The sequence below is a fragment of the Triturus cristatus genome, chromosome 12 (genome assembly GCF_964204655.1).
Source record: "Triturus cristatus chromosome 12, aTriCri1.1, whole genome shotgun sequence".
In the NCBI taxonomy this organism is placed as follows: Eukaryota; Metazoa; Chordata; class Amphibia; order Caudata; family Salamandridae; genus Triturus; species Triturus cristatus.
The window spans coordinates 306,957,807-306,977,007 of NC_140595.1; the positions used below are offsets into that span (position 1 = coordinate 306,957,807).

The window sequence follows — 19,201 nt, forward strand, 5'->3', positions numbered from 1 at the left end:
AATGTGTATGGCTCTTTGGCCGGCCGTCTTGGGCCAGCCAGCCAACACATTTTGAAGTTCTCTAACCTAGCTGTCATAGACAGTTGGGTTACAAAAAGCTCAGGTCTCTAGTGCTCTTAGGAGCACTAAGAGATCCTGCTCTATCCAATCCTGGCGCTGCTCTCATGCTGTGAGAGCAGCGCCAGGATTGGGTAGTGCAGATTCTTGGGTCAGGAGCTTCCAGGAAAGAAGACATCCGAGGGAGGATGACATTGTGCAGCCAGTTAAAAAGGTAAATCAAATTTTTGGTGTGCCCTACCACCCTCAATACAAGCCAGCCACCACTGGCTTCTACTAGCTGCACTATGCTACTACAGTACCCTGCAGTCTCAGCTGCGCTCATGCAGTCTGTTCTTCTGCAGTTGTGCAGTACTTCTTTCGTCTCTGCCGTGCTCATGCAGTGTGTGCTTTACCTTTAGACTTTTCTGTGCTCTTGTAGAATGCTGTGTTCTAGCAGTCTGTGTTGCACCCCTGCAGTCTCTGTTTTGCTCCAGCAGCTTGTGATATGATCCTTAGGTCTCTGAAATGGAAGCACTTCTTAGGCGGACTAATGCAACTGAAGGCCAATCAAATGCTGAGCTTCTGGAATGAGGCTGATGAGCAAATGAATGGGTCCAAAGCCCCTCTGTGAATATTCCTTTTTTAAAATGTATTTTTTACATGTGCTCTGTATACGTAGACGGCTGTCTCTAGGTCTAAAAAGAAATATAATACAAATTAGGCATGTTCAGTAGTAGACATCAAATGTAATCAATTTTCCCATAGTAAATTGCCGTAATATATGGAATTTTAATCCATGGTCAAACATGCTTTGCAGTAATAAATTCTAAAAATGATAACGACACAATCAGATGAAACATATTCACTATTTATAAGAAGTCGACAGAAATTTCCATATGTTAGACATTGTTGAAAACTAAGAATTATTAAAAAATCAGATGGATTGTGCAAAAGGTGAATAAAGATGGGCAGTCTTCTAGGAGCTATAGAACTCTTCGAGTACATGACCTGACTGGAAGTTGCCCCCAACTGCTCTTGACCGAAGTGAGTATTTGCAAGGCGGTGTTATGTGGTTAATTTACTTGGGTTCAAGTGTGGTCTATTCACTTGGTTAAGTTGTTGTTTGGAGTTTTATTATTTAGTTGTAACGGACATCCATGGAGGAAAGACAATACCTCAAGAGTTTCTTCTGGGCAATTTAAGTTTAACTTCACATCTGGCACAAAAGGTTTGCTAATCATCGGCAACAAGTAATGGAACACATTCTCCATACATGTAAATAATATGTTTTACTATACTCAAATAACAGCGACCTTCTTTACATTCGCATGAAGGTATTAAAAGAGAATGCTAAAGTGTCTGCGTGTACTTTGGACTTTACAGTCATTGTTATAAGATGTGACGTCACGTTCAGGTTTGTGCACGGAAAATCTTGAGTTTCAGAAAAGGCACAGTGAAGGTTGATGTACCAAACGTGCACGCCCTTCGAAAGCTTTGTTTTGTATAACATGATTTTATCAAAAATAACAAATGTGCTTGTTGAGGTCTTTTGGAAATGTGTCATTGTTCATCAACAAATGTTGATATGAGTTGCCATAGTAAAAAAAAATTGCTGTGCTCAGGACTACTTAAGTTTTTTCTCACTCTTTTTTCTAACTCTTTTTATTGGTTTCTAGCACATATACAATAACTTCAACAAACAAACATGGAAACTGCGCTGAACCCGTCCCCCGCAAGCTCATTCGACCATTGATGGAGCCAGGTGAGTTCGCCAGTGCCGTCCAATATGTCTCAGCGATGCGGTGAGCGCAAGATAAGTGCTTTTATTTTTTTTATTTCCCCTATCCCTTCGGTGTCGACTTCCTCCCCTTCACGCCGCCACACTGCTCTTACCTGTACCGGCCGCGCCTGGCAGTAGCATCCAGGGCCAGCTTTAGAACGGTGCGACCGGTGCAGCTGCACCGGGCGCTGCCCTGGAGCGGGAGTACTGACCTCAGGGGGCGCAGTGTTTAGCAATAACATACGATTTAAAAGCACCTGCTGCAGAGTTCCATGTGCCTCCAGCTTTCAGGCAGCAATAAAAATGTAAAGATAACTCTTCTGATTATTGTTCCTGCTAGAGAAAGAGATCGGAGTTTTGTCTAATGGCAGTTTTGACTCACCATAAAGTAGCGCATGCCTGCTGCGAAGAACAAATCTGTAATTTATGTGGCTAGCTGAGTGGATTAGTAAAGCCAGCCTCTACAAGCGCTTTAAAACAAATGAAATGTATTTGAGAGAGGGACTATGGAGAGATGAGGGGTACTTTTGACGGGTGGTAGTGAGGGAATCAGAGGAGGAGGTCATGTGGATGGGTGCGAAAAAAGATTGTCGCACTGGGCGCCACCAGCGCTAAAGCCGGCCCTTGTAGCTCCTCCGAGCTTGAAATACTAAACCCTACAGCAAAGCTCAGACCGCTTCCCTCACATGACAGATATTTTACCGGTAACTTCGCTGTTTGGCACTGCTGAATGGGAAATTTTGCAGGAACATTTTCAATGTCCGACCACAGCAAAATGGCATTCGCCCTGGTCAATCCAGGCAACTACAATCTTCGAAATGGCTAAAAATGACAGTTTTCCACCGATCAGTCAGTACAAATTCTACTGTAAAATTGCCCTATGACCATTGCTCAAGGATGCTGAGGTTCCAGATATGTACGACGTTAGCAGATGCTTATTAATGTAGTGCATTATGGATATTTTAATAAAGTTTAAAATGTGGACAGTTTCTCGTGAAGAGTGGGATGTGTAGAACAACTCGAGTAATGTATCCAATATCTTAGTTGACAGACTAATTTTTGCTACAGCAATACCATCAGAAGAGTCTTTGGTTTTGGAATCTGGATTTAAACCTTGTTTACCATATTATTGGTGTACTTCTGTTCAGAAGTCGACAGGTTTCACCTACAGTGGCATAGGTTGAGTAGTGCTTTTGAAGGCTGTGTACTGCACATGGCCTGGTTTATTTATACACCGAAAAGGATGGTCGTTCTGAGAAGGAGGTCTGTGTCTGTTAGTAGGATGGCTTTGCCAACACAGAAGCAGACCAGGCCTGTCCTGTACATACCACTTGTCACCTTAACAACGCACAATTTTTTGCAATTGAAAGATTTATATGTGAAAAATTCAAATAGGAAGCCGCATGGCTCTCTTAAGAGGTGAAATGGGGCGCATTTAATATATATTTTTTTTTAAATATACTTGTTTGTATCAGGTTGAGTGGCAAAAGAGCCGAAAGTATCCGGCTTGGAAATATAAAGATATGAGGGCCCACAGGTCCATGTTTGTGGTTATGGAACCCCTCCCCTTTTCTGTAACCGCTTCCCATTGGTTGTTGTAAAGTAACATTGTCTGCCTGAACGCGATACACATACAGTGTCTATGTGTATTTAAAGGAGCCAAGAACATGCACGGCCCTTGTCCGGGAACTCGTCGCCTGGTTTCTAATTTCATGTCACCACTTTGTTAGGGACATCTCACTGGGTGAATAATTTATGCGTCGCTGCTCTTGTATTACGGCAGCGTGAGTCACTGAGAACCGGCGGCATGTCGACTCTGGGCCTGGCAGGCACTTTAACCGGGGTAGAGGCGCAGTGACACAAGAGGCCTGTTTGCTTAAATGCTTTCAGGTGATATTCTGAAGAGGAAAGTCAAGGGTGAGTGTCAACCATGTTCTGAGAAGTCCATAATCCCCTCAAGCACAAATCCAACCCTCCTCTTTCCTGTGATAACATGCAAACACAAAGTAAAGACCGGTGCATGGCTGGAAATCAGAGTAAATTGAGCCTATCGGACCAACTCTTGGTGTTAGAGGCGTTCTGAAGGCTCCAGAACATAAACAAAACAAACTGGATCCATGCCGGATTTTCAGGATAACCACATATTATGTACATGCATTCAATTTAGAATCGGTCCATGAGAGTGTATTTATGTTTAACGTCTGAAAGTTTCATAAGGACGTGCAGTCACACTCAGCGCTGGGAGGCCTCCAGGTAGCCATGCGCTTTATAAATGTTCTTTTCATTTCATTTCATTTCTATCCTGGACGTGGTTGGGTGCACACACTCCTGTAGAACCTGTTCTATGCTGGGATCTTAACTTGAGGCGGCCTCACCCACCGCCCTTGAATTTCTCTGGATAAGAAACCTTGTCAAGGTCGTCCGTGATGCTACCCCTGGGCTTGCAGTTGGGACCCTGGCACTGCCCTTGCTACTCCTGGCCTCTGGGGGCAACAACAAGAACTTAAAGTACACAGAGCTTGGAGAGTGTTCCTTTCCCCCTCTGGTAATGGCCATGGCTCTTCAGCAGCAAACACAACGGTGTAGGGGTGACCATAGTGGCGTAACGAAACTTGAGGGGGTCCCCTTCAAAGTACGTCTAGGGGCCTGCCCCAGACTTACGCAGAAGTTCTCCGGACAGGGTACTGTGCTGAGGGGCCCCCCCTCTAGCTCCCCACCGTGCGCGGGGGGGGGCTTTGTTACTCCATTGGGTGACATGTGACGCCTGTAATGGTATCGGGGTAGGAGGGTGTGTTATGTCAAGTCCTGAACCCCTTGTATTTTGATGAATCGGAGCCCATGGTTTTCATATTCAGTGGCTTTGTGGGTGCAATGATCAGTCCTGGAGATGTGTTATGCCATGGTAACTTCTTGGTAACTTAACACACAGCAAAAATGATTCCCGCTTAACCGGTGTTTCTTCACACTCCCAATCTGACAAGTAATTACTGACCCAGCATTATTCCAAATATATTTATTCCAGTTTCATAATTTTTTATACTGTTTCCAAATAAAGTGCAGTTAAAAGTGTCTCATTGCATAATACTATCTCTAGCCTGCTATTTCTTTGCCTTTATGGGGCTAGAGGACACAAAAGGAGCAGAAAATACCAAAAGTGAAAAGGCCCTTAGAGCAGAGCTTACTTTCCAATCAAGTGGGCGCCTTCGTTGTTCCCGAGACCAGGCACACGCGCCAGCAGATGGCAGCTTATGTCCAGTCCCCTGGCGGCCACCAAGTGACATCCAACTATTTGTGTATCTATCGCTTAGTCTGATTTGGTGGTGTCTGAGGGTAACCATATAGTCATTGTGCCATTTATGTCCCCTAACCTACCTATAGTAATTTTTAGTTGGTCAGCATAAATATCAGCTAATTAGTTCCAAAAGTAAAAACCTCACGTAAAAGACTGCTTTTATTTTGACTGGCATAATTCTACTTTTAACGCTTTATTAGGAAGGGAGATTTGTTCACACTTGGTTAGGTGCAGGGGCGACATTAGACCCGCACTTTGGAGGGGGGCTAACAGGGGTGGCCGCCATGGCCCGTGGATTTGGATAGCGGGGGCGGGCACAGGGAGTCGCCGGGGTTGCGGGGTCAGTTGAGGGGAAAAATAAAAAACAAAAACGTACATTTCCGCCGGCAGGGTCCCGCGTCTCTGGTCCTGCTCCTGCTTTCTATTTCAGGAACAGGAAGCAGGAAGCCAGGCTCACTCCTCTAAGCCAACTAGAATGCTGCAATGTAGTGTTGTGATTGGTCTGAGCACTGTGATGTGCTCAGCCAGGGGCTGTAGGGGTGTGCATGTTCTCCACGCAGGCTATAATGTTGCCTGCTTGCAGAACGGGAGAGTGCGCATGACTGTTTGGGAGGCCCGAGAGGGCCGAAGAAACAGTCATTGCGCACTTGGGAGTGGGCATACCACTCCTCCCCTGCCCTTCTCCCTGAGCAGAGCAGCCCTGCCCACGCACCCACCCGCAAAGGAGACATAAAATGATAATAGCTTAAAGTTATTATCAATTTGTTTCCTTTCCACTGCTCGAAAGCAGTGGGGCGACACTTCTCAGCCATAGCGGAGGAGCCGCCACTGGGGGCTAACACTCTTAGCCAGTACTGGCCCTATTACTGGTCGCACACAATGCAACAGTCTTTTTTGGCGCCCCCTCCCAATCTCCTCCTTCTCCATAAATTTGCTCCCTACCACTCACCAACAATGCACCTCATCTCTCTATAGCACCTTTCTGACAAACATTTCATTTTTTTATATCGCTACTCATAGTTTACTCACACTCAGTTCTGTGATCTGCATGGTACACATTCTTTGTAGCTGTGTGGGTGACAGGAGTGCCCAGGTGAGTGCATGGTAAGCGATGCAACAGTGTGAGAGTAGGGTAAGAGGAGTGACTGCAGGGCGAGTGAGGTGACCATATGAATTTGGGCGCAGATGTAAGGGCAGAGTGGGACAAATTAATGCATGGTTAGTGATGAGATTGTTTGAGTGAGATTGCAGATTGAGAAGTGAGGGGGACAGGTAAGTGAAGTGTTACATGAGTGCAGGGTGAGTAGTGTACTTTTGTGACTGCAGGGTGAGGTACAGTGTGAACAGCACAAGTACGTTGTGAGTGCAAAGTGATCACTGTGAGTGCAGGGTGAGTGGGTGAATGGTTTGAGAGCATGGTGATCAGCGTGAGTGCATTGTGATCGCTGTGAGGGCAGGGTGAGTGTGAAAGGGAAGGGCGAGAATGAGGAGTGTGTCTGGAAATGCACCCTGCACTGAGACACTTGAAATAATTCCGCATGTTATTGATGGCGGCATAGGGTTTAAGATGCAAGTTAAACTATTGCTATTATGGCATTAATAAGGCATTTAGGGTGGCGAAAATAAATAATGTGCTGATCCTGCAACAAACTTCCAGTCTTATTATTAGGGTTGCCAGATCATTATTTTGATGCCCCAGACGGTACAAAAATAAACAGTCACCTAAAGTCGTATTTTCAGCACTTATCTGTGCATACTTCGAACAGCAAATATAAATAAAAAACACTTTTAATTGTGTTCTAGGGCTGCCTGAATGATCCAAGTAATTAAAGGAAACAAAGACAGAAAAGTCACATTACAAATGAATACATACTTTTTATTTAAAACCCTATTTAGTCAAGACAAGGTCTTTGCAGGCTCTTTAAACAACACATAGCTGGCATTTTTCTTTTGACAACCCTACTTTATACTCCTTTTCATGAAATGCATTCTCACACTACGGCAGTAAATCTAAAATACAAATGTAAGGAATAGGCAGAATGGGTGCCCAGGGGGTACTGGAATGAGAAAAAAAACTAAGCATCGGTAACCAGTTTACAAACGTATGTAAATATGCAAATGGTCTCTAAAGACCTGTGAAAAACTCGGGCGTTCCGCAGATAAGACTCTAAACACTGCCCAACCGAGCACCCAGCAGCCTGGGCTGAGACGCACAACGGAGGGGGGGAGGGGCTGCTGAAGCCCTTTCAGCCCAATGGGAATTGCTCGCCTGGTCAGGTGTCGCTTTAGCGCAGACCAGATATGAACTTGGACATTCTGCTGTTTCAGGAATGATTCACTGATATGAGATTTGGAAATGATTCATTTTCCATGGAGAATGTGCATTAAGTTCCAGGGGTTTGTTTGCAGAGCTGTTGCCAATTGTTCCTCTGTGCTTCCTTGGTGCGGCCTGCATGGCCTGCTCTGTCACATTTGGTGTGGTTGCTGATGCCTGTGGTAAATCTGCAAGGCAAATATTTGCCAAGGTTGGTGACTGAGCGAAATGAAACACCGCTTCCTCCACTTGTGTGTGTGGTGAGAGTGAAATGTAAGGTAAACATGTTTGTAGCATTCTACAAGGACATCAGATACGAGAAAAGCTGAACGTGCAGATTCCATGGCATTTAAACTATTTTTTGGGGTGTCACAACAGGTAGAACCTGTGGATCTGGGTTTCCTTTATGTTGTCTTCCTATTTTCAGCTTTTTAACGTGTGAGCAATTCATAGCAGCTTCCAGCAGAAACGATTTGTATACAGGGTAAATCTGACCTTCTAAATATTGTGTGCATTTCCAACCAATAGAAGGTGGTAACCGATTTTTTATGTCTCCAGTATCCAGTATTGGACTGGCCTATAGGGCGGCCAGGCAGTGTCTGATAGGCTGGTCTGACAGATCATTGTGTGGACCCTTTTTTAACAGTTTGTGGGACTGTTTTATGGCGGGTGGGACGATTTTCTCACTTGGTTTCCCTGATTTTACCAAATATTGCCTCCAGTATACACAAATGCAGGCAGTCTTCCATACCTTGAACAAATTGCATACAGCCTGTCTTTACTGTCCAATACTGGCCTAATTTCCAAATGTGGGCTACTTTTTTAACTATCTGGTATGCTAAAGGGGGACACATTTAGTGCCCTGGCCTATTTTTTGTCCCAGTCTGACCCTGCCAGTTTCACAGCTTATATTGAATTTTGTTTATAGTTTTCTATTACTTCATGACTCCACTGTCCTTTGAAGGGCAGGGAGGTCAGTCATTTGACCAAGACCTCATTAGCCAAGCACAATTTAAATAGATTTCTTAAATACCACAAATATTGATCAGATGTAACAATCACTGGCTTGCTTTGTTGGTTGTATTGTTATGTAAGTATTTGAAAATGCTAATAATTTTTTTTTTTTAAAACAGGTTTCTTACGCGCTCAATAATGTAAAAAACGGTGAAAAATGGAACCTTGTTGATGTAGGTGGGGATAAAGGCTAACCACTAGAACACCTTTAATCTATTTTCTATACATCACCAAGAAAAAATACAGAATGGTTACGTTTTCAGAATATAGGGCCTTTTTTTATCATTGGCAGGCTGAAACTAGTGGTTGAAAACTACGCATCAAAATGTTCTACCTGGCGAGTATTTTGGGACGGGACGGATCTGCTAGTCTATCACAAAATTAATGTTTACACAGCAACACAGAACCTCCTGCCTTATGTATATTAATGAGATAGGCTGCATTTTGTGACAGTGTATGGACTGATTTAAATGAAGGGCTGTAGGTCTGTGGAGGACAGCAGATCTCCTGCTCTGCACTTGCACTCTCAGCATGAGAAATGTTTTTTTTTTTTTAATCTCTTTTTATTAAACACACATCGGCAAATAGTACAGCACAGAGGATCGGGCAAATTATACATCTCGACATGATTCGCATTCCCTTTGACCGGGCCTTGTACTTCAAGTTTAGAGTGGGGACTTTACCTGTAGGCGACCTAACAGCCCGGTGGAAATCATCCCTCCAGTCCTCCCCTTTCTGTGCCCTTTGTCCCACGCGGGTCGAGACGGTGGCACATATTCTTTTTGAATGCCCAGATTATTGTACACCTTGGAGGCGCTGGCTCAAACCACTGTGTAGACTTTTAGGCACTTGCCAGCACATTGTGGCCCTACGCATCTTATTGTCCGACAAATCCACCTTGGTGGTTTGTGGGGTGTCAAAATTTCTAAAGTGGTCTTGGTTGATTCGTATAAAAAGGCTGTCAGTCTCAATTTAATTCTATTTTTAACTGTATTTTATTGGATCATGTCACTATTTTTTTTTTCTCTTTTGTATATATTGTAATAACTGTGACTATTTTTACTTGTTGTAAAGCTTTTATGATATTTATATATCGAAATAAAGCCTATCAATCAATCAAACATCACAGTACAGCTGCGTGGAAGGATATACACACATTACAAAGGAGAGGAACATTACGGGGAAGTGGGGTCTTCTTGTTGAGAAATGTTTTTTTTTAAACAGCCTGTGCTTTAAAGAAGCAATTCTGATGCTGGGAATACATCAGCAAGAGCAGGTAGTAGTCCTCTGGATCTGGGTCAGACTGGGCCATAACAAAGTCAGGCAATGCCAGAAGGGCTGGACTGACAGGTCAGTGTGGGGGCCGGTTTATCAGGCAATTGTGGGCCGGTTTTATGGTTCTGTGGGCGGTTTTTACTGTTTATTTCTCTATTACTGCCAACGATGCCTGCAGCAAGCACAAATGCATTCAGTCTCACATACCTTCCAAAACATCTAATCAGTGTGTCTTTACTTGTTAAAAACAGCCCTGATTGCAAATGTTTGCCACTTTTTTTTAGCTATCTCATTTGCTAATTTGGGCCACAGGAACTGCTCCCCCTTTCTGACTCAACTGCCCCCCCAACTCTGGGCTCGGAAGTTTGTGACCACAGCTGCTTTCACAAACCATCATTACATCTCATTGAAACTTCTCATTGTGACTTGGAATAGGAAGTGGATTCACTTTTCAATTCCTGTCTTGTTTGCATTCGAAAACGGTCACAAAATCCCGCTGGAAAGACTTTTCCGACTTGTAAAAGTGTTTGTCTACATTATAAAAGGTATTTTGCAGTCATAAACCACGCATTGCAAATCCCAGGCATTGCAATGGAAAAATACTTTTGCAAATCAGGCACATAATCTTATGAACCAATGATAAACACACCAACAAACACCCTTTAATACAGACTTATCGCCCATGCACAAACACAACCACACATACGGCCATTCGTGCACACAGTCCAACAAACGTACAGGCATTCATGCACTCAGACCAATAGATTTATAAACACCCATGCAATGCCAGGCAAGCACACAGACCATGCACACAGGCTTCCATGCATTTCGACCAACCAAGCAGTCATTGGTATAGGGTGCAGCGGGGATCATGGGTTGATGTGCACCAGGAGAGTGCAGGTGACAGTGGCCAAGGGAGCAAAGATTTCTGTGTACCAAGGAAGTACACATTGACCTGAAATAGTAGTCTGCCTAACTGTAAAACTGGGGCAGGTGCCCCGGGGGTACATTAGGAGATCTATCTCTGACATGTACCACTTTTTGTGTCTCAATGGAGCAACTGTTGATGTGCAGTTTAGGTTCAAAGGGTTGTTTCTGGAGGCACAGGATGACGGACTATAGGGACACAGGAGGTTATGCAGACCGGGGGATATTCTCAGTACAACACTTTAACGGTAATCTGCAGCCCTCTCTTATGCTCCTGCGGGTGATTGCAGTTCTAGTTTTAAATCGCGCGCTTTCTTTATCAGGTTTCGTTTTCCAAGCAAAACATACCTTTGGCCTATATGAAGTTCACACTTGCACCTATTTCCTTGTTCCTGCTTTCAAAACAGTACATCTTTTGTAATGACATTATGCAAGCGAGTAGATAAAATAAAATAAAAACTTCCTACGTGAAGCTTTTACTATGTTCGGCTCTTACTATGTTCGGCTCAAACTTTTTTCGCTGGCAATGATTTTATTTTCTGGTATATGTGTAATAATGTGTTGTAATGGGATGTTTTCAAGATAAAACTCACCGAACCACTTCTAAATTGGTGATTTATTTAAGGGAGGCAATAAAGTGACATCGACAGAGGCTTAAAGAAACGACTGGCTCACAAATGCATTCTATAGGACATTTTTACCCTGACACCAATGAAAATAACATATGCTACCTTATCAGCAAATTCCACGTCATGCTTGACACTTGCATATCTCCCTTGAGTCTCCAGTCACAAATACGACAATTAAACGAGCGCTTGTTTCTAAGACTTGAATTTCCAAATCCTTACCCAGGAATGAATTTGCAACTCTGTATTCAATAAGACAAACATAAAAAACGATTTAGTATCAATATAGAGCATAGCGGCATAAAATGGCCTCAAGGGAGGCACATGTGGTGTCTTGGCCGCTCCTGAATTTTTATCCAGTGTCATTTGCCACTCTGGGACTGGCTCTTGGACGTTTGCCGCTGCAGGTTTGAGACTGCAAGTTCTATCAATCAAAGTATTACAAAGTCAGGACCAGAGAAAAATGCGTCACGTGATAGGTCTACAAAGGACTGCTATTTATTGGGGCGTGTTTTGCCACAGCACGCAGTGCGATGAATAACAGAGGTTACAACTGCACTAGCTAAGTGATGTTCGTTTTCATAGATGGCACCAGACCCCGTGTAATGTGGGACTCATTCAGTCAGTCCTACCTTTCTTATCCCTCCTGGGCCGTATCATGAACACATGCGCTGACTCGGGACAGAGCGCGTGCTTTTTCTTATGCGTTTGCAGTGTCTAAAGTGCATTCATCTAACCCAATATTTCTCTGAGTTAGTGGCTAAATCTATCTATCTATCTATCTATCTATCTATCTATCTATCTATCTATCTATCTATCTATCTATCTATCTATCTATCTATCTATCTATCTATCTATCTATCTATCTATCTATCTATCTATCTATCTATCTATCTATCTAACATTTTTTAAACATTTTAATTTCTTTTTAAAGTTTTAAATAGCGCAAATTAGACCCTACACATCGGGTATCAGAGTGCTTTACATGAGCACCAGTTTCGTTACAGGTGATGGAACAGGTTAGACACAGAAAGAAGCAGACCCTTCTCACTGTTTCTGAGGTCTACGGTTTGAAAATCAAGCTCTAACCTGGAGAAATATTGGGTGAAATTAATTAGTTTTAGACACTGCAGGTGCCATATTATGATGGGTGGCGCTGGCCCAGGCAACAGCAGAGACGCTTTAAAGCTTGTGCAGAATGGGCTATTGCCCAGGGCCTTCATCTTCTGAGCTGTCTGTCCTGTCTAGAGTTCATGCCAGTGGCGGCTACTCCACTGTGGCGGAGGAGCGTCGTCCACTGCTTTTAAGCAGTGCAAAGTACGAAGCATAAATGATAATAACTTTAAGTTATTATCATTTTATGCTTCCTGCTGCTTTGTGGGCGGGGCTGCTCTGCTCTCGGAGCAGGGCAGGGGACGAGTTGTTCGCTCACTCCTAAGTGTGCAATGACTGTTTTATTGGCCCTCCCGGGCCACCCAAACCAGTCATGTACACTTTCCCTGTTCTCCGTACAGGCTGCATTACAGCCTGCATGGAGAACATGCTCACTCCTCCAGCCCCTGGCTGAGCGCCATGTCACGGCACTCAGACCAATCACAGCGCTGCATTGCAGCGTTGTGATTGGTCAGGGGAGCCTGGCTGCTTACGAATCAATTCAATTCAAAGGTTCTTTATTTCGGCCATGTTGGCCATAAAAGAGTACAAGATAACACTTAATAAAAACATGGTTAAAAACCATTAACATTTTAAAAGATACATTTCATAGGAACATTGGACGTCTTTATAAAAATAAAAAAATAAATGTATTTAATCATTAACATTCAATGTCAATTAATTGGCGCCGCTTCGACCACATAGCTAACAAGAACTTAGAAAGTGCAAAGACAATAGGACTTGATGAGTCGGACTTGAGAATTCTAAAAGCAGGTAAACAGTTTTTAAAACCAAGGTTTTTACAAAGGGGAACCAGTCAGTGCCTCCTGGATTTGATGTATGCAGGGCAGAAGAAGAGAACATGAAGTTCATCCTCTACATCACAACTACACCCGGGGCAGGACTTATTTGCTGTAACTGACCAGTTGCTAGTAAAGGCTTTTAAGGCTAAAGTGCCATATCTCCATTGTAAAAAGAGTTTCCTTGCCTGAAGCGGAAAAACAATATCCATGAAATTCTCAAAGAAATAGACGTTTTTGACAGTTAGAAATGATTTAGTAAGGGTACCAATATTAGAAGCACATATAATGGAATTCAGGTGTTTTTCCTTAAAAATCAGAGTAAGGGACTTACTCGAGACTTGGCAACAGGAGCTTTACGTGCTATCCGATAAGGGCAATAATCCCAATCTTAAGAATTCATGTTTAATAAATGCCAACCAGGGGATTTTCCCAGAGCTACTATAAGTTAATATCTGCTTGAGCTCTTGCCTGTAATATGACAAATCTGGTGTTGCCCATAGCCTGCACCAAAACCTTAAGGGCTTTAGTGCTAGTTCGTCTTCTATTGGTCCTAGTCTCAGATCTAACCTGAGGGGGAGGAGCGGAGTCCCCTGAGGGAGTGTCAGGAGCTGCCTAATAAATTTGGTTTCTATTTTTGCAATGGTTGAACCACTGAAATACCCCCACAACTCCCCACCATAGAGGGCTGCAGCCCTTGCTTGGGTCTTATAAATCTCCAGGGCTGGGCTCACTGGCTTGTATGTCGATGAGTTAGAGACCTTAAGGATACCCCCCGCCAACTGTGACAATTTCAATTGTGATTTGACCTGTTGCGGACCCCAGGAGAGATTCTCTTCGAGAGTAACCCCCAAATATTGAAATATCGTGACCCTTTCCAGCCTTACACTTCCCAGGGTCGGGCTAGCACGGGTGGAAGCCGTAGGATTAAATATCATGAATTTTGTTTTATTGACATTTATGTCCAGACCACGAATTCGACAAAAATCTTCAAAGCCATTCAGTATACGTTGGATTCCCATGGGGGACTTAGAGAGAAGGAGCGTATCGTCGGCGAACATGATCGCCTGAACCCTCCTACCTGCCAACCTTGGGGCATCATTGTTTGGTACATTTTCCAGATGAGCAATTACACCGTTGACATAGAGTGAGAACAGGGTTGGTGCCAAGACACAACCCTGTCTCACACCTCTGCCAACCAGGAACCTTGATGACAATGCCCCATTCCTACCACATCTAACCTGGGCAAAGTTCCCCTCGTGTAGTCTCATCAGTACCTGCAGAATTTGTTGCGGAACACCAAGATTGTTGAGGACCCCCCAAAGTTTGTCCCGTTGGACTAGGTCAAATGCGGACCGGAGGTCCACGAACACCATGTAGAGGCTAACACCCTCAGTCTTTGCCATTTTCCAGTATAATAGTATCAGGCGAAAGATCTGGTCCATGGTGGACGTGTTCCTCCTGAACCCTGCTTGAAGAGGAGTTAGAATATCATTTTCCTCTATCCACGCCAGCAAACGATCCAGAACCAGCCGTGCAAACATTTTTTGCGGGACATCTATGAGGCTAATAGGCCTATAATTGGCTGGGAGCAGGGTAGAGCCCTTCTTAAAAATCGGGACAATCTCTGCTCCCAGCCAAGTATCCTGGACTTGCATGCCTCTAAGGATTGCATTAAAGAGGGTGAAGAAATAAGGGCCCCAAATCCCTGGTTGGTGTCTGAATAAGTCCCCCGGGAGTTTGTTCAGCCCCGGAGCCTTACCCACAGCAAGTTTGCCAATCATACGAGTTACCTCCTGCAGGGAGAATTCTAGTACCTCTGGGCAAGTGGATGAAACTAAAGGTGCCAACACAACATCCTTTGGCTGATTGTCTGAATATAGGGCTTCAAAGTGTGCTTCCCATGCCGTTGGAGCAATGTTAGGTTCTATTGCTGATCTGAGTTCCCCCGAGCCTGTACTAACTAATGACCAGAATCTACGGGCGTCCCTAGCTTCCAGAGCAGTCGTTAGGTTAGTCCACCTGTCCATGTCCCAGTCTTTTCTTGCATTGGCCATTACCCCCTTATAATGTAATCGCAAGTCCCTGAGCTGGGATTTGCATGTTGCCGATTTGACTGCCAAAATCAACTTCGACTTAGCCTTCCTGCAAGTGGAGTTGTACCAGGACGCAACTGGAGTTCTTTTCTTCTTTGCTGAAGCCAGGGGATTAAGAACTTCAGCTAGATTTGAAACTAAGGCCGAATGAATAGACCTTAGCTTTTCATTATAATCTGGGATAGGGACTTTAGTGAATAGGACCTCGACCTCCATTAGTCTAAGGAGGACAATATCATATAGTTTGCCTAAATCATCTCGTGATTGCAATAGTTTACCCCATTTTACCCTACGTCTGTTATTAGAGAGCAACAGCCCTTCATCTGGGTCATTCGGGTCCAGCCTTAAAATTTCAGTTGGGCCTAAGGGTTTCATTTCCAAGCATAATGCATTGTGATCGCTATTTGACCTTTGGATTACCCTGAAGTCAACAACTCTAGACCACAACCTTGTTTCGACCATAATATAGTCCAGGCGTGATTCTTGGCCCCTCTTGTTAAAGGTACAAATCAACGGAATGTCGGACGGTGTACGCCCGTTACAAGCCCTTAAAGAGTTATTTAAAGTAAGGGCCAAGATCTGGGTCGCCAACGGAGACCATATCTTTGGTCGGGGGGATTGGCAAGGTGGAATAGCCCAATAGTCGTCCTCTCCCATGAGAGCCCGTTCGTTAATTCCCAAGAGGGGCTCTTAGTGGCAATTCACATCACCAGCTACCAAGAGGTGGCAGTCACCTAACAGTGAACTAAGAAAATTAGATAATACACCTATAGTAGGCGACTCAGAGGCCAGACTTACAGGGCGCGAATACACGTTCGCAATGGCTAACTTGAAAGAATTGGGCCATTCGATAATTATGCATTGAACATCATCGGAGTATGTAAGCAGATTCTCCGCCGTACAACCCAGATGGAGTGCGACCCAAATAGTGAGACCGCCTGAGGGTCTTCCTTTCCCTCCCCACCTAGCAGGGACATGGAAAGTGGCAAATCCTACTCTGAAATGTTCATCCCTGGCCCAGGTCTCCTGGAAAAGACAAATATCGTGTTGGTCCACCAGGGCCCCCCACTCTGTGCAGTGTAATTTATTCGTCAGACCTGCCACATTCCATGATAACATTTTTAGAGGCTTCAGAGGAATAACATTGTTAACAATTGGATCACTACCAGTTACATCACTACCAATTGCAATGCTGCCCACATGTGCTTCTCCCAGAATATTCAGTTCTGGGGTCTGTAGTATGGAAGGCAACACTTCACTCCACGGTACCTCGGGAGCCAGCAACATGTTGGACGCCTGCAATTGGGTAGCGAAATCCATGGAAATGGTAGTGGTAAGTGAACCGATGCTAAAAAGCTCTGGTATTCCATCTGAGTTTGAAAAAATTTAGGATGGGGCAGGAGATGTTCAACTTAGTGTGCCATAGTCAATCCACCATTTCCAAGTTGCTAAACCGGTTATGCGTGGGTACATTACACTGGTCGACTAATCGCCCCTGCCATCCCCTCTCTGATTTTCTTCTATCTGCATGTGTTACCCAAGACCATCCACCTCTACCATCCAGTGATTCAGGATAGAAGAATGACAGAGGAAGGGAGTGGATGGTTGACCCACTGATATTGTGACTCCAACTACAAATGTGCTTCACAGTATGGGGATCCCTGAAGTTGATCAGCACGCAGTCACCTGTGATAGTTTTGGGGCTGCAGCCCACCCAAGAAACCCTACGTACCATCAGAATTTCACTAGTAATGTGGAGGGGTAATGGTCTATTAATATTAAGCCAATGAGTTACTTTATTTTTTTGTGATGCAAACGATTCCTGGGTTGAATTAGTTATCTCGGGGATCCCCGCCAGTACAACCAGATATGGACTGGTTTCCGGCGGTAAATCAATTATAGTGGCCCCCTGAGATCCCACCTGAGCCGGTATCTGCCTAGCTAAGTGTTGGGGTAATGGGGGCGTGAGATCAGCCCTTGTTGGAATTTGGACTTTATTGACATTTGAGGAGGGCAGCTCTAATTGGGACTGGATATGATCTGATCTAGCTGCTTCGAGCACAGGATTAGTTACAATATTATCCACTCTCGGACCAGTTGACTTTATGTTGGCCAGAATACCACTTAAGGCAAATTCTAGTTGAGAAAGCTGATTCTCAATTCGGCCAAGTCTCTCTTCTAGTGGTCCAGGTGTAGATCGCCCAGTTTTGCAAACAAAAGATCCTCTGTCGTTTATATTCCACTAGTGGGCTGAACGACTTCTGCCTCCTTCGACCCTGAGCTCGATACGATTGGTGTTGACAGGGCGTGCCTAGTCGGATCACTGAGGACATTGCACCCATTAATGGGTGGTATTACAATGCCATCGCCCGTCCCTTTGACCCATTTCAACTTCCTAGTACGAGATGAATTTGTGGCTATATGCTTCCTCTTAGATTTTGGCTTGGCACCAGTATGTCTCTCCGTAGGATTCCGGATTCCTAGGTTCTCCGAGGAGCTGGCCAGAGTAGGGGCATCATTGTCCGTTGAGGACTCCGTTGTTTTTGAGCTCAGGATTGATGCTGTAATCTCATTGTCTTGCGAAGAGAGGGGGGATTGAACAAATGCCTGGGCAAGAGTCAGATTAGTGCAGCCGTCGTGCTCCGGTGTGCGCGCAGCGGCAAAATGACCCATTGAAGAGCGTTTGGCCATAACAAGATCTTGCGACACTCATCTCTCCATAAGGGTTATCCCCTGATCAATCACTGAATTGGCCCTAGTAATGAAGTTATCCAAGGTTCCTGTTAATTGGCCTCTAGCAGCTGAAGTTTTGTTCCTCAAATTGCGAGCCATGGTAATACTAGTGAGAAGTTTTCGCTCGCTTGGTTCTTAGGCTCTGCAGAATATAGAGTACGTACTTACAGCAAACAAAAGAGGAATGGCCCGGTCTGGTCTATCTCGGTCTAGAATGGGCTAAAACGGGCCCGCCCTTAGCCCGGGCTTCGCCCGCTCGCGTCCCGCGAAGCGGGGGCGGAGGTGGTATAATACCTGTAGGCAGTGGGCGGAGACACAGGGGAGAGGACACAGCTGTGCTGGAAACCGGGCTTTCTGGTCCTCGCAGTCCCGTGAGCTTCAACAGTCCACAAACACCAGAGTAGTCCTTCTGCTGCGAGCGGCTCCCGCGAAGCGGGGCCCGCGAGCAGTATTAATCAGCAGGCAAAGAGTGGAGACACAGGGAAGAGGACACAGCTGTGCTGGAAACCGGGCTGCTGGTCCTCGCAGTCCCGTGAGCTTCAACAGTCCACAAACACCAGAGTAGTCCTTCTGCTGCGAGCAGTTTACGAATCACAATGCCGCATTGCAATGTTGCGATTGATCAGTGGGGCCTGGCTGTGCTTCCTGTTATTCGAGTCAAGACGAGGAGTGCAGGAGCAGAGATGCGGGACCTGGTGGCAAGGTAAGTTAATTTTTTTTATATTGCGTACCCCAACCCCCTCGGCGACACTCCCCCTGTCCCGTCACCTACGAGCCATGCCGGCCACCATTGGTTCATGCATGAACTCCGAGAAGATCTGAGTAATATGTTTTGAGTTTAGACAACTTACATGCAAAATAACAGGTGTTCGGCTCTGTGCTGAGCCAGCCCATCATAACACAACCAGGTGCATAAAAACAGTCGCTCAGCTGTGCGCCACCTCAGCCTTTAATGTGCAGGGGCTTGTAGACACATAATTATAAAGGAAAATTTGAAATAAAAAGTCCAAATCCAAATGGGTGTTAGTTAAAAAGTCAGGACTGACTCAAGGGAACCCTCAAAAGTCAAGTTAGCAGCCATGCTTTCAATATTTTAGGAAGAATTCAAGTTTGACCAAACCCACCCATGTAACTTGAAGCTGACACACATACT

The 19,201-nt window shown here is 44.8% G+C and overlaps 1 long non-coding RNA gene across 1 annotated transcript in view; it reads left to right on the plus strand.

Annotated features, from left to right (window-relative positions):
* The first annotated feature begins 1,710 nt into the window (after positions 1-1,710).
* LOC146775940 (uncharacterized) overlaps positions 1,711-19,201 on the plus strand; it is a 188,513-nt gene continuing 171,022 nt past the window's right edge. The window contains exon 1 of the long non-coding RNA XR_014972070.1: positions 1,711-1,801. This is a non-coding gene — a long non-coding RNA (uncharacterized LOC146775940). The remainder of the gene's footprint in view (positions 1,802-19,201) is intronic.